Here is a 13,213-nt window from a genome sequence, read left to right on the forward strand (position 1 = left end):
CCGGTGGCCATCTTCATCATCCCGGCGCTCTCCATGGCGGGGAGGAAGTAGTTCACCCTCGGGGCTGAGGGTATGTACCATTAGTGATGTGTTTGATCTCTCTCTCTCTCTCTCGTGTTCTTGAGGTGATACGATCTTGATGGATCGCGAGCTTTGCTATTATAGTTGGATCTTATGATGTTTCTCCCCCTCTACTCTCTTGTAATGGATTGAGTTTTCCCTTTGAAGTTATCTTATCGGATTGAGTCTTTAATGATTTGAGAACACTTGATGTATGTCTTGCGTGGGATAACCGTGGTGACAATGGGTTATTCTATTGATTCACTTGATGTATGTTTTGGTGATCAACTTGCGGGTTCCGCCCATGAACCTATGCATAGGGGTTGGCACACGTTTTCGTCTTGACTCTCCGGTAGAAACTTTGGGGCACTCTTTGAGGTTCTATGTGTTGGTTGAATAGATGAATCTGAGATTGTGTGATGCATATCGTATAATCATACCCACGGATACTTGAGGTGACAATTGAGTATCTAGGTGACATTAGGGTTTTGGTTGATGTGTGTCTTAAGGTGTTATTTTACTACGAACTCTAGGGTTGTTTGTGACACTTATAGGAATAGCCCAATGGATTGATCGGAAAGAATAACTTTGAGGTGGTTTCGTACCCTACCATAATCTCTTCGTTTGTTCTCCGCTATTAGTGACTTTGGAGTGACTCTTTGTTCCATGTTGAGGGATAGTTATGTGATCCAATTATGTTATTATTGTTGAGAGGACTTGCACTAGTGAAAGTATGAACCCTAGGCCTTGTTTCCTAGCATTGCAATACCGTTTACGCTCACTTTTACCACTTTCTACCTTGCTGTTTTTTTATTTTCAGATTACAAAAACTTATATCTACCATCCATATTGCACTTGTATCACCATCTCTTCGCCGGACACAAGAGACTCTTTGTTATTTGGTTGCAGGGTTGTTTGAGAGAGACCATCTTCATCCTACGTCTCCCACGGATTGATAAACCTTAGGTCATCCACTTGAGGGAAATTTGCTACTGTCCTACAAAGCTCTGCACTTGGAGGCCCAACAACGTCTACAAGAAGAAGGTTGTGTAGTAGACATCAATACACCACGTGAGCTGAGAGTTTTCAAGAAAAGACTCGGCAGACCGATAGTCAACCCGTGATGAATAATAATGATCTAATTTAATTTCTGTAGTACATATATTTAATTATAAAAGTTTAATCTTTGAATTATGAACCTAGGAAATGTCGTCATCGGACGATGAAAGTCTCCCGGGGGAGTGCGACTGGTGCAACGACAACGGGGGTCTGTGCGACAGGTCTCACTTGGACGAAGGTCGGCGCTTCAGCATTAAGCTCCAGGAGACCTTCGATGTTGAAACGGTACGCAACGACGACAAGTGTTTCTTTCGTAATGAAGCACGACTTCTACTAGTTCAACGTGTAATTTTCGTCTTTTACAATTCGACTAGCTTATCTCATGCCATGCAAGACGCTATGTCTTGGAGAGGATAGATTTTGAAGATCATGAAAGTATGGAAACAAAGAAAATTCACCTAAGGACCCATCATGGTATGGATTTTGATGTAAATCTACACAATTCTGAGAGCGTATCCCATTTTGGTTGCCCGAATTGGGAAGCACTTTACAAGATGTATGATTTTCATGAGGGTATGCTTGTCACCATGGATCTTGGTGATCCTAACATCGCCCAAGACAATATGGACATTTTGGTCCTTGTTGATACGCTTCCAATTCTACCGCTATGTGAGTTTCTCAAACATAGTTATTAAGTAATTTATATTGTTTATTTCAAAATAGTTGACAGCTTATTTTCATTCTTCAAAGAATGTGCGGAAGATGGTAGATAGAACCTACTACACCGAGGGCTCAGAATTAACTTATCAGGAGAAAAATCATCTGATCTCATTTATTACTGATCTTGAGAATTACAATAACTATTATCAAACTCCTCCACATTATGGTCAATATGTGCCACTACTGGACGTGTTGAACTACGGTAACATCCATGGAGATGCCATGGTAAGATTCTTTACTACTACGACATCCGTGCATCTTTTGCATAAATTCTTCTAAAACTCAACTACATTGCTAACTACGAAGTTATTACTATGTTTTTCAACAGAAAATCCCGAAGGATTGTGTGCCTCATCTGATGTTTCCGAAAGGTCGCCTTGATGTTTTGAACTTACGGCCAGGTCATCCTACGAATCACTCCTGTTCATACCGGATTTCTAAAACCGATGGAGACATGACAATCAAAGATTGGAAAAAATGTATGGTCAATCGTACGGAGCTACTTGGAAGCAACATTGTGCGAAGCGCAAGAATTAGAGACAGGATAATCTCTATTCTCCATAATGGAGAGTCAGGGCCTATCTTGTTTTATGCTATTTTACCTAAGAGAAGGTAGTAGGTCCTATGAGAGAGGAGTAGGTCCTAGGTACAATGTGTTATTATGTGCTACAATGTGTTAGAGTTGACGATGATGAGAAGGAGGAGTTGTGATTATGACTAGTGACCAACTTACTATATGATGTCTCATTGATGAAAATGATGATTATGAGGAGGTGTTATATGACAATGATGTATTATGATGATAAGTTGTTAATGATATGATGATGATGATGATGATTTATTATATCATTGGGTGAAAGAACCGCGGATTAGTTTCAAGTGGATGGATCCACCCACTTGAAACTAGTCCACGGTTCTTTCACCGAGTGATGTAATAACTCATTATGATGTAAAAACAATCTCTGATCCATCCACTTGAAACTAGTCCACGGTTCTTTCACCGAGTGATGTAATAACTCATTATGATGTAAAAACAATCTTTAAATTGCTACTGTATGAAAACTTGTATAATGGTGTATGAATATGACATAAAATGAAAAAGAAATAGAATACGCAATAATAGTAGTAGCACGGGCGCAGAGGCGCACTACTAGTACTTACCTGTAGCGCGTTACCAAAAACTCGCTACTACTAAGTACTTATAGCAGTAGTGTGTGTTGACCAACGCTACTGCTAACCTTTTGCTATAGCGCCTTATCAGTAGCGCGGCACCCCGCGCTACTGCTAGGCCAAAAACCCGCGCTACAGCTAGGCTTTTCCCTAGTAGTGATCCGTTGTCGACGCGCGCGTAGCCGGGCAATGCACGCATAGAAAGAAGCCTGTTGCGCGAACGTCAACGAGGTGGCGGCCGCACGTCGGCGCCCACAGCCATCATCGAGGAGAAGTAGGAAATGGGAGGCTGTCGCCACTTGTATCCCACGAAGGAGGCCACCGGTGCCCTGGCCAGTTCTCCTTTATCTCAGACCATCCTGGGCACCCGCCAGAGCTCCACGAAAGCACCCTTCCCCTCCAGTTGAAGCACCCTCTTTGCCGCTCCGATGAGCGGCGCAGCTAAACATATGGAAGATACGAGGGAAGAACATGCTTCTGGGGCTCCCGGCAGTCTGGTTAAAGGGCTGCTAGACATTGGGAAGACAAAGGGATCAGTCGCGGCTGGCCATAGACTAGCGTATTGTATTCGTGTCGTGAGAGTGGAGCTCCGTGCGACCGTACGTCCACATAGTTTTAGCTTTTTAGTTGAAAATATGTCCAAAATGTAACCGTTTTCCTCCGGTTTGTATGAAATCCATCATGTTTGTACGAAATCCGGCCGTGTTTGCATGAATTTCACCCGGTTTGTTGAAAGGGAGTTTGAAATGTATGCGGCTAGTGTTGGATGTTGACCCCCCGCATCCATGTTCGTAGACTGGTCTCCCCCCCCTGTCCGCAGACGGATGCGGGAGGATTTTTGTGGGTTGTTGTTGGAGATGCCCTAAGAAAAACTTATATGCCTTGTATTTTAGATGGGCATCCATTTTACAATGGATGTAGCGTGACTTCCCGCGGGCATGAAAATTACTGGGGAACCGGGTATCACCTGGCGTGGGTGCAATAGTTAGGGCCAATTCTTTTGGGCGGCTTAAAAAATAAGCTGCCTCTCCCCAGCTTAAAAAATAAGCCACCAGACAAATTTGTTGAGGCTTCTAAATTAGTTATTCCATAACTAGTTTAGAAGCCTCAATGAATAAAAGAGACGACTTATGAGAAAAGCCAGGGAGGAGGCGGCTTATTGATCAATAGATGCAGTTTATGGTTCGATTTGTTGCAAGGGGTAAATATAACTTGTACTCAAATTTATCTAAGTTTAAAACCATATCTTACAAGACCACAACTTCCTAACTGTAACATACAAATTTATTTAGAATTCCCTCTAAATCTTAACATATCTATGTTGAGAACAAACACAACTTAAATTCTTTTACTTTCATTCGTTTAGTTTTCTCGGTTTTTAGATGTTCATATTTTAGCTTCTTGCAGGTCAGTTCATTGTTTTACTCTATTTTTTCTTTCTTTCATTCATTCTTTTTTTCATATATTTGAAAACATTCTAAATACATATATTCCGAAACTGAAATTTCCATTAAAAATTAAAAATCACAAATTAAATAAATGTTAACACAGCGTAAAAAATTGTTAGCTTAATTTGAAAAAATGTTGATAGCATTTAAAATAATATTGTGACATTTAAGTATTTCTCAACCGTTTCAAAAAATGTAGGTGACATATATAAAAAATGTTCATAAAATGTAAAAATAAGTTAGTGCAAATTTTCAAAAATATGGCGTATCATTCAGAAAAATATACGCTAAAATTATAAAATGCTCACGAATTTCAAGCATATATTCGGGACATTTTGAAAAAAATATTTATACAATATACAATTGTTTTGGTAACTTTAGAAAAAAATGTACCATTCAGAAAAATGTTTGAACACTATTTTAAAAATGTTATCTCACATTCATAAAAATGTTCGCAAACATGAAATTGAAAAAAGTTAAACATATATGTAAATAATGTTTCAGATTGATAAAAAATGTGCAATGTGTATTAAAAAACAAGCATGAAAACATATATTTCAGACAATGTTAATCATGTATTTGAAAAATGTTAAAATATTATTTAAAAATGGTTCCTGATGTACAAATGTTAGCCACGTCACAGCGCTCATATTATTTAAAAATGGTCACCCCTGCAGCCTCAGTAATTTTCAATAGTGACGGCCCTCATATGTCCTCATACGTGCGAAAAGTGGGCTGGACCAGTTTCAGCTGTTTCTTTTTTTTTATTTCTGCATGGGTCTCTCTGGTTCGGTTTGTTCAAGTTTAAGGATAAAAGATTCTACAACTAAAATACATGATAAAAATTCATTTAATGATGGATCCGTTGATATGGATTCAATATTGTACTTGTGGATGATTATTTCTATAAATATAGTAAAATTTAATTACTAGACTTTGACGTAAGATAAAACTTATGGGCCTGCTATTTTAGAAGGGTATCCATTGTAGAATGGATGTAGCGTGGCTTCTTGCGGGCATGATAATTACTGGGAAAGCGGCTATCACCTGATGTGGGTGCGATATTTATTGATCAACAGATGCGGTGCATGGTTTGATTTGTTGCAAGAGGTAAGATATAACTCGCACTCAAATTTACCTAAGTTTAAAACCAGATCATACAAGACCACAACTTCCTAACAGTAAACATACAAATTTATTTAAATATCCTAACATATCTATGTTGACAACAAACATAAAAAATTTACTTCCATTCCTTTATTTTTCTCTGTTTTAAGTTGTTCATGTTTTTGGTTCCTACAGGATAGTTTATTTTTCTTCTCTGTTTTTTATTTCATTTATTTTTTATTTTATTCATATATTTGAAAAAATTATAAATACATATATTATGAAACTGAAATTTACTTAAAATTTTAAAAACCGCAAATTAGATAAATTTTAAAGCAGTGTAAAAAATTTGTCATCTAAATTTGAGAAAATGCTGATGGAATTCCAAATGATATCATGACAATTACAAAAAAATTCACCTGTTTCAAATAATATACATGACGTTTTATAAAAACCTTAATACAATGTAAAAAATATGCTAGTCTAAATTAGAGAAACTTTCGTTTCATTCATAAAACTGTATGCTAAATTTTTTAAACAATCACAAATTTAAATAGTATGTTGTGACATTTAATTTTTTTTTGATAAAATGTACATTTTTTCTAGTTTAGTAAAATATTTGAACGTTATTTAAAATTTCACAAACATGAATTTGAAAAATTAAACTTGTATATGTAAATAATGTTTCAGATGTATAAAAAAGTATAATGTGTATTAAAAAGTAGATATCAAAAGATATATTGCAGAAAATGTTAATCGTGTATTTCAGAAAATGTATAAGCCTCAATGGTGACGGGCCTCATATGTTCTCATAAGTGCCAAAAGTGACATGGACCAGTTTGGGCAATTTCCATTTATTTTCTTCTGCATTGGTTTATCCTTTTTCTTTTCGTGTTTTATTATTTTGTGTCCGATTCTATTTTCCTCTGCAAGGATTTTGTTAGGCTTTCTGCATTTTATTGACCCTTTTTTATTTGTTTTTATCTTTTTATTTTCTTTTTATGCTCGTGTTTTCCCTTTTTTTTCTTACTTTCATATTTTTACTATTTTTTTAAATGCATGATGGTTTTCTCTTAGATACACGATACACATTTTTATACAGGGACAAATATTTTCTAAAGATATGATAAAGGTTTTTAATACAAGGTGAAGATTTTTTAAATATACAACGAACATTTGTTTTCAATACACATTGTACATTTTAACAAATACTTGGCGAGCATTTTTTAGGAACATGATGAACATTTCTTTATATACTCATTGAACATCTCTTTCAGTTCACCTCGTATTTTAGACGGGTATGCATTTTAGAATGGATGTAGTGTGGCTTCTCATCGGCATGAAAATTACAGGGAAAGCCGGTATCAGCTGACATTGGTGTGGTGTTTACTGATCAATAGATATGCGGCATGTTTTGATTTGTTGCAAGAGGTAAGATATAACTTGCACTCAAATTAATCTATGTTTAAAACTAGATCATACAAGACCACAACTTCCTGACAATAAACATACAAATTTGTTTAAAATTCCCACTCAATCATAACATATCTATACTGAGATTTAATTGTTCTAGTTGCCAAGTGAACCCATTGGCAACTAGATTTATAGTAGGGGTGCAAAACTTAGGTATCTTTACTACTAGTTCCGTCTAGGTTTACTCGGCCCCCTTGTATTTTGGGCACATTTCAAAATATTGGCCAACTCAGTGATTTATCAGCCGATATATCACTACTGGGGGGGGGGGGGGGGGTGATAGGATTATGTCATGTCATCACTATTAATCGGTTGGGCCGATTTATCCCTATGACACGCGATTTATCGGGAATCCACCGATAAATCCGGCCTATTTCTACCACTATGTGTATTGTATGATGTTTGCTGGCAATTTATTTTGGTTGTGACTGTGAGAGAATCAAAGAACATAGGATTTTAGTGTTGTACAAGGATTCAAAGGTAAGGAATCAAGGTAACACCTCTGCCAAATATTGTTTTTGTGTTGTATATAGCACATTTTAGTGTTGGGAATCTGGCATTTGCTAAAAAGATATCCCATGTATAATCAACCGATAAAATTTATTAACCAGCTGATTACTGATTAATCTCTAATCCACAGCCAACCGAGACGCTACGATAATCGATATCCTGAACATTGATTTTGGGTTAAATTTTGATCATATATAGAGCTAATAAAATACAAATTAGATGATACAAAAAGTATATTGTTGGATTCACATTTTTTTTAAGAGCTTTAGCCCAAAATAAGAGGGACCCTAAGAACCTGGACGGAGGTAGTATTAAAGAAAAAAGGTAAAAAATTGCTATTAGTTAGGGAAAATTGAATGAAATGATAAAGAAAGTTGAAGAGCCTACACGAATTCAAAGTAAGGGAAGAACATGTCGTTTTTTGATGAGAAGAACATACCGTATTTTGGAAATGATCGTTTCTATTCGAGGGGCCTTAAACACATATTTTCACAATCGCTCTGTTGGATCATTTTATAACATTAGAGTGATTTTGCACTATTTATTTCATATTTTTTGATTATGTTAAAAACATAACGAGCCTAAACAAGTTATACAAACAACATAGACATAATTTTTACCATAGAGTTCTGCTTTTTGGCAATGCTTCCTCGGACGTTGTGTGTTAACTACTGTATAATAAGTACTTCTAAAGTATATGTGCCTCTCAAGGTTGTTAATTATTGTGTTAATTAGATGTAATTATCTAAAATAGTCTTAACTATGTGCCAATATCATAACGACACACGTCATGTGTTCTGAAGATGGTCATAATGCACAATTCTTGAGAATTATAATGGTTGTTTCATTTTTATTGATAGATGTAAGCAAGTACATATTTTTCTTTTGTTTTCGAACTTACGCTGTCTGTGATTTCCATTTGGAACCTTTCAACATTGTATTTCTCAATTCACCATATGCCCAGGCATTTATCGTCCACTGCCACCTTTGCCTACTCCTTGGTTTCGCCTTATCTCTCTTCTTCCTTTCAAACCTTTCAGCTTTTTATTTATCAATTGACGCTATATGTTTGTGCAATTATGTTCTAGTGTCAGCTTTGTCTATTATTTGGTTTCGCTTTACTGTTGTTCCTCCGTCTAAACCTTTCATCACTTTCTTTGAAATTCACGCTACAACCATACGATTATTGTCATTTGTCTAAATTCATGACATTGTTCTTCCCATAAAAAACAAGTTGAAGAGTGTACATGAATTTAGACAAAGGAGAATAATTGGATTGGTAACCAAGAAACGATGGAACAAAAATTAGGTTGAAGAGTGTACATGAAGTAAAAACAAGTTTTTAACTAAGAAACATGTAGAATAGTCCACTTGAAAATAACCTACATGTCATGAATTGTTACAAAGAGTAGTTTGAAATGGAAATGGATAGTTGTTTGTACTGTAAGTACAAAAGTAATTACTTAGTGAAAACATGTTGATTGGTAACTGATACATCAACATGCAACAAGTTGGAAGTAAACTAGCTTTGATGAATCCAAAGATGGATGTTGTCGGGTAAGGTCATGTAAATGAGAATGACATTCTTTTGTACTCCCTCCGTCCGGAAATACTTGTCACAGAAATGGATATAAATGGATGTATCTAGAATTAAAATACATCTAGATACATCCATTGCTTGGACAAGTATTTCCGGACGGAGGGAGTATCCAGTAACATTTGACTACCAACTTGCAGTGCATGACACATGGTAAAGTCTCTCCAATTGTCTCCATGAATATAGGAACAATTGCTTCCTTTGCTATTGAGCCAACTTGGAAACCGTAAATCTAAGGTTTTGTCTCCAATGCAACCTCAATACTGGTGTCTTCATTTATGGGAAGGCCCAATATTTTTAGTACAGGTGGTCTGGCAAACCAAAGAATGTACAGTGGAAAATAATATGAAAATACAAATTGGTAGAAATAATATCTTATTGAAAGGAAAGAAATAAGAACACACAATTTACTTGTTAGTGAACTATTAACAGGTAGTGTTATTGAAAGAACAAAAATGTGAGCACATTGATTATCTGGTATACAGACAATGTGTTATGGTAATATGAAGAGATAATTTGTTAGCCAAATGAGTTGTATTTATGAGAGAAATAGTATAATGTTGTGAGTGTAAAGGTATGAACAATTTGTCTGATTTTATGTTCTTATGGGAATAAGGGGTGTCTTTGAAAGAAGACAACGACAATAATTTGTCTAATCTAGGAAGAATTGACTGTAATTGACTTGAGTGGTGCCATGGTATGAAAACATAAATGTAGGCACAGAATGTTCGCAAAGTAACGAATACTTAGAATGTGTCCTAAGTAGAAGTATGAAGTTCTGAATTAATCACTAAAATATTCATGTTGACATGAATTGCATTGCATAAGAAAAATGATTGAATAGTTTTTTGATAAACCCTAATTGTATCGATGACAGAACCCTGATTGTACTAGTACTCCGCAGTGGGGCCGGAGCGGAGTGTTGCAGCGTACGTGCGCTACGTGGAAACACGCGGAAGACATGCCAGCATCATCTTCTTCTTTGATCCATCACATTGGCATTAATTCTCCCCGCTGTCGTGAACTAGAACCGTCTCTGCAGGCTGTGCACGCGCTGATATCACACAAAGAAGGATCGCACGGCCCTCGCAAAAAAAAAAAACGCATGGAAAAGTGGACAAGTATACCTGGTGATGATGCGATGGTCGACCAGTCTGTTTGTGATCTATACGTAGATACTTCTGCCGTCCTGCACATAGTTTTAAATAGCCGGCTATAGCGAGCTATAGCCCGCTATATCCTTTTCAGCAGGGTGTCGCTAAATGGCCGTCTTCACAAATAGCCCGCTTTAACCTACTATAGCTGATTTGAAGACCCGACGCTATTTTCCATAGCCCGCTATTTAAAATATTGATCATGCATAGGCGTACGTGGCAACCATATAATTAAGCAGGCCGGATCAGATCGAATCAAGATTTACTTTACTTTTCCTTTCCACCACTGCATTGCATGGGGACGATGGAGGACGCACGTACGGGAGCCGAGGCAGTTTGGCAACGCTGACGCGACTCCACCTCAGACGCGCACAGGCAGCATGCATGCATGCATGCATGCAATGGTGGCGGTGACAGACGGAGTGAAGCTTATTGCGTAGTGATAAAATTAGTTATGAGGGGATAAGATAAGGATAGCCTATGATTCCTCCTCGACGCTCTATATCCATTCGTTCGTTCCTTTTTTAGGAGGTCGGCCGCACGATTACGTTCGATCGTCACCTTAACCTTGTACTACTAGTAAAAAAGCTGGGGCGGTAAGGGAAGGCTGGAGGATCCATCACTTGAGCATTTGGCTGCGTCAGCATGCAGCGCTTTGGAGAACGGTTATCCAGCCGAATTTGGTAGGAGTTATAAGACCGTCGATATATTGGTTGCAATAATATTATATACCGTAGGACCTAGAGTAGAGAGCATTATTCTCGGCTCAGGTTTGCTTGCATGATGGGTGACGATGCTGGAGCGAAGTTTAATTAACTCAGTGTACGTAAAACAAGCCAGCCGGGGATAAGGATAACGATTCTTCCTTTGGTTGACGCCGTGTCCATTCCTCTTTTCGCTGCATCATCGTCACCTAGACTAGATAAAAAAGGTAGTACTAATCCAAAGCATATGCACTTTGCCGTGACGGTTGGTTGGTTCTGATGACGCCGGACGGACGGCAGGTTACGTAAGAGCAACTCCAAAGGGCCGACCCATTTCGTCCGCCTGCATCTGTTTGGATCGGTGCGGACAAAAGTGGCGGTCCAACGCGTCGACCCAAACCCAAATCACGTCCGCGTCGCGTCCTCGCCGACGCATTTCCGGCCCAAATTTGCGCCCCAAATGCGTCGGCGCGGACGCCGAACGGACGCTTCGCGCGCCTTCTCGCTATCCGCCGCGTCCCCACATGGCGGCCGTCCAACTACCCGCTGCCCACGCGGTCAACTTAATTTATGACGACGGGCCCACGCGTCAGCGACGGCGCTCGTCCTTTTTTAAGCCGACCGTGCGGCGGGGCCGTCCTCATCCAAACTCGCCGTCCACATCTGCCCACCTTTGCTCCCTCGTCGCCGGCAAACCATAACCACCACAACCACAACGAGATGGGCCTCTTCTCCGGCGCCAGCGGCAGCAAGGCCAAGGGCAAGTCCCCCGCCACCCCTTTCCCCTTAGAGTTCCTCCCACCTCCGCCGGCGCCTCGCCGGCAGAGGCAGCGCGTGAACGTGCCAGTGCACCAGGCGGAGTGGCACTGGCAGAACCGCCAGCCTCTTGTGTATCCGGACGTGACGCTGCCGCACGACTGGCATCTTCTGGATCCAGATAGGATGCCAGTGCCGGCGGCGCCGCGGACGGCTCGTGCTCACGCGGAGGAGGTGCGGCGCCGGCGGGCGCTGCTGACGCCGGAGCAGCGCCTCGACAAGGCTTACGCAACCGACTCGCCCAACTGGGCGAGGTGGTTCGCGTTCGAGCACGAGAAGGCGAGGCGACGGGGCGTGCGCGAGGTCGACCGGAGGTCGCCGCCAACGCCGCTCGTCGTCCGCGAGGAGGACCAGGTTGCGGAGGACGCCTACCAGGCGGCCCTTGAGGCCGTCTACCGGGAGAGCGAGGAGGACGAGCGGCGCAGAGCGGAGGCGGAAGAGGAGGCCCGGTACGAGGCGGCAATGGCGCAGGCCCTTGCCCTCTCCGCGGCGGGCGACAACGTGGTGCCGCCGGTGGCCCCGCCGTCCCCATCAAGCCGGAGCCGCAGCCCGAGCCCGAGCCCGAGCCCATAGCGCGCTTCTCTTGGAATGGAGTGGTGCGCGAGTGGGTGTCCGCGCCACCGGTTTGGCTGGGGGCGACGCCGGCGCAGGAGCAAGCGTACCTCGAGATGTGGCGCCAGCGCCGACTGGCAGAGGAGATGCTCGAGCGTGACCTCGAGGAGGAGCAGCGCGAGGCCGAGGAGGAGGCGCGCCAGGCCGCGGCTGCACAGGCGGCCGCACACCCTCCCCCCCCCCGCCCCGGCACTGCCTGCGCCGGCACAGCCCGAGATGGCAGCGCTCTGGAACACGGCGTTCGCCTGGGCCGGGCCGGCGCCGACACTCATCGAGTTCACGGACCCCGAGGACGACGACGACGCCTAGGGCAGCGCGCCGCCTCGTAGTTTAGGCTGGTTTTTTTAAGGCAAATGTGGTCACGTGGACTCTCGCCGGCCTTCGTGGCCGGCTTTAATGTTTAATTAATGTTGTTTTTCTTTTTTTAATATGCATTTGTTCATTTTTTTTGGCGCCGTCAAAATGGGTCTCAGGCCAGCGTTGGGCGCACGCGCCGACCCAAATGCGGAAGCGGGCATCCGTGTTCGTCTGGCCGACCCAAACGGGCAAAAAGCGGACGAAATCGCCGTCCGTTTGGGTCGGCCCGTTGGAGTTGCTCTAAGTGCCGTTCGTAGGTGTAGCATTATTCTTCCGTAACAGAACCTACCGGTGAGGAAGGAAGGAATGAAGGAATAATGATTAATGAGTGGTCTCTGCGTCCACGTTTAGCATCCATCCATCCATCCCAAGTAGAGCAGGCATTACCGGCTTTCCCGAACGGATCGAGCGAGGCTCCAGCGTACG

This window comes from Aegilops tauschii, chromosome 2, assembly GCF_002575655.3.
Source record: "Aegilops tauschii subsp. strangulata cultivar AL8/78 chromosome 2, Aet v6.0, whole genome shotgun sequence".
Lineage (NCBI taxonomy): Eukaryota > Viridiplantae > Streptophyta > Magnoliopsida > Poales > Poaceae > Aegilops > Aegilops tauschii.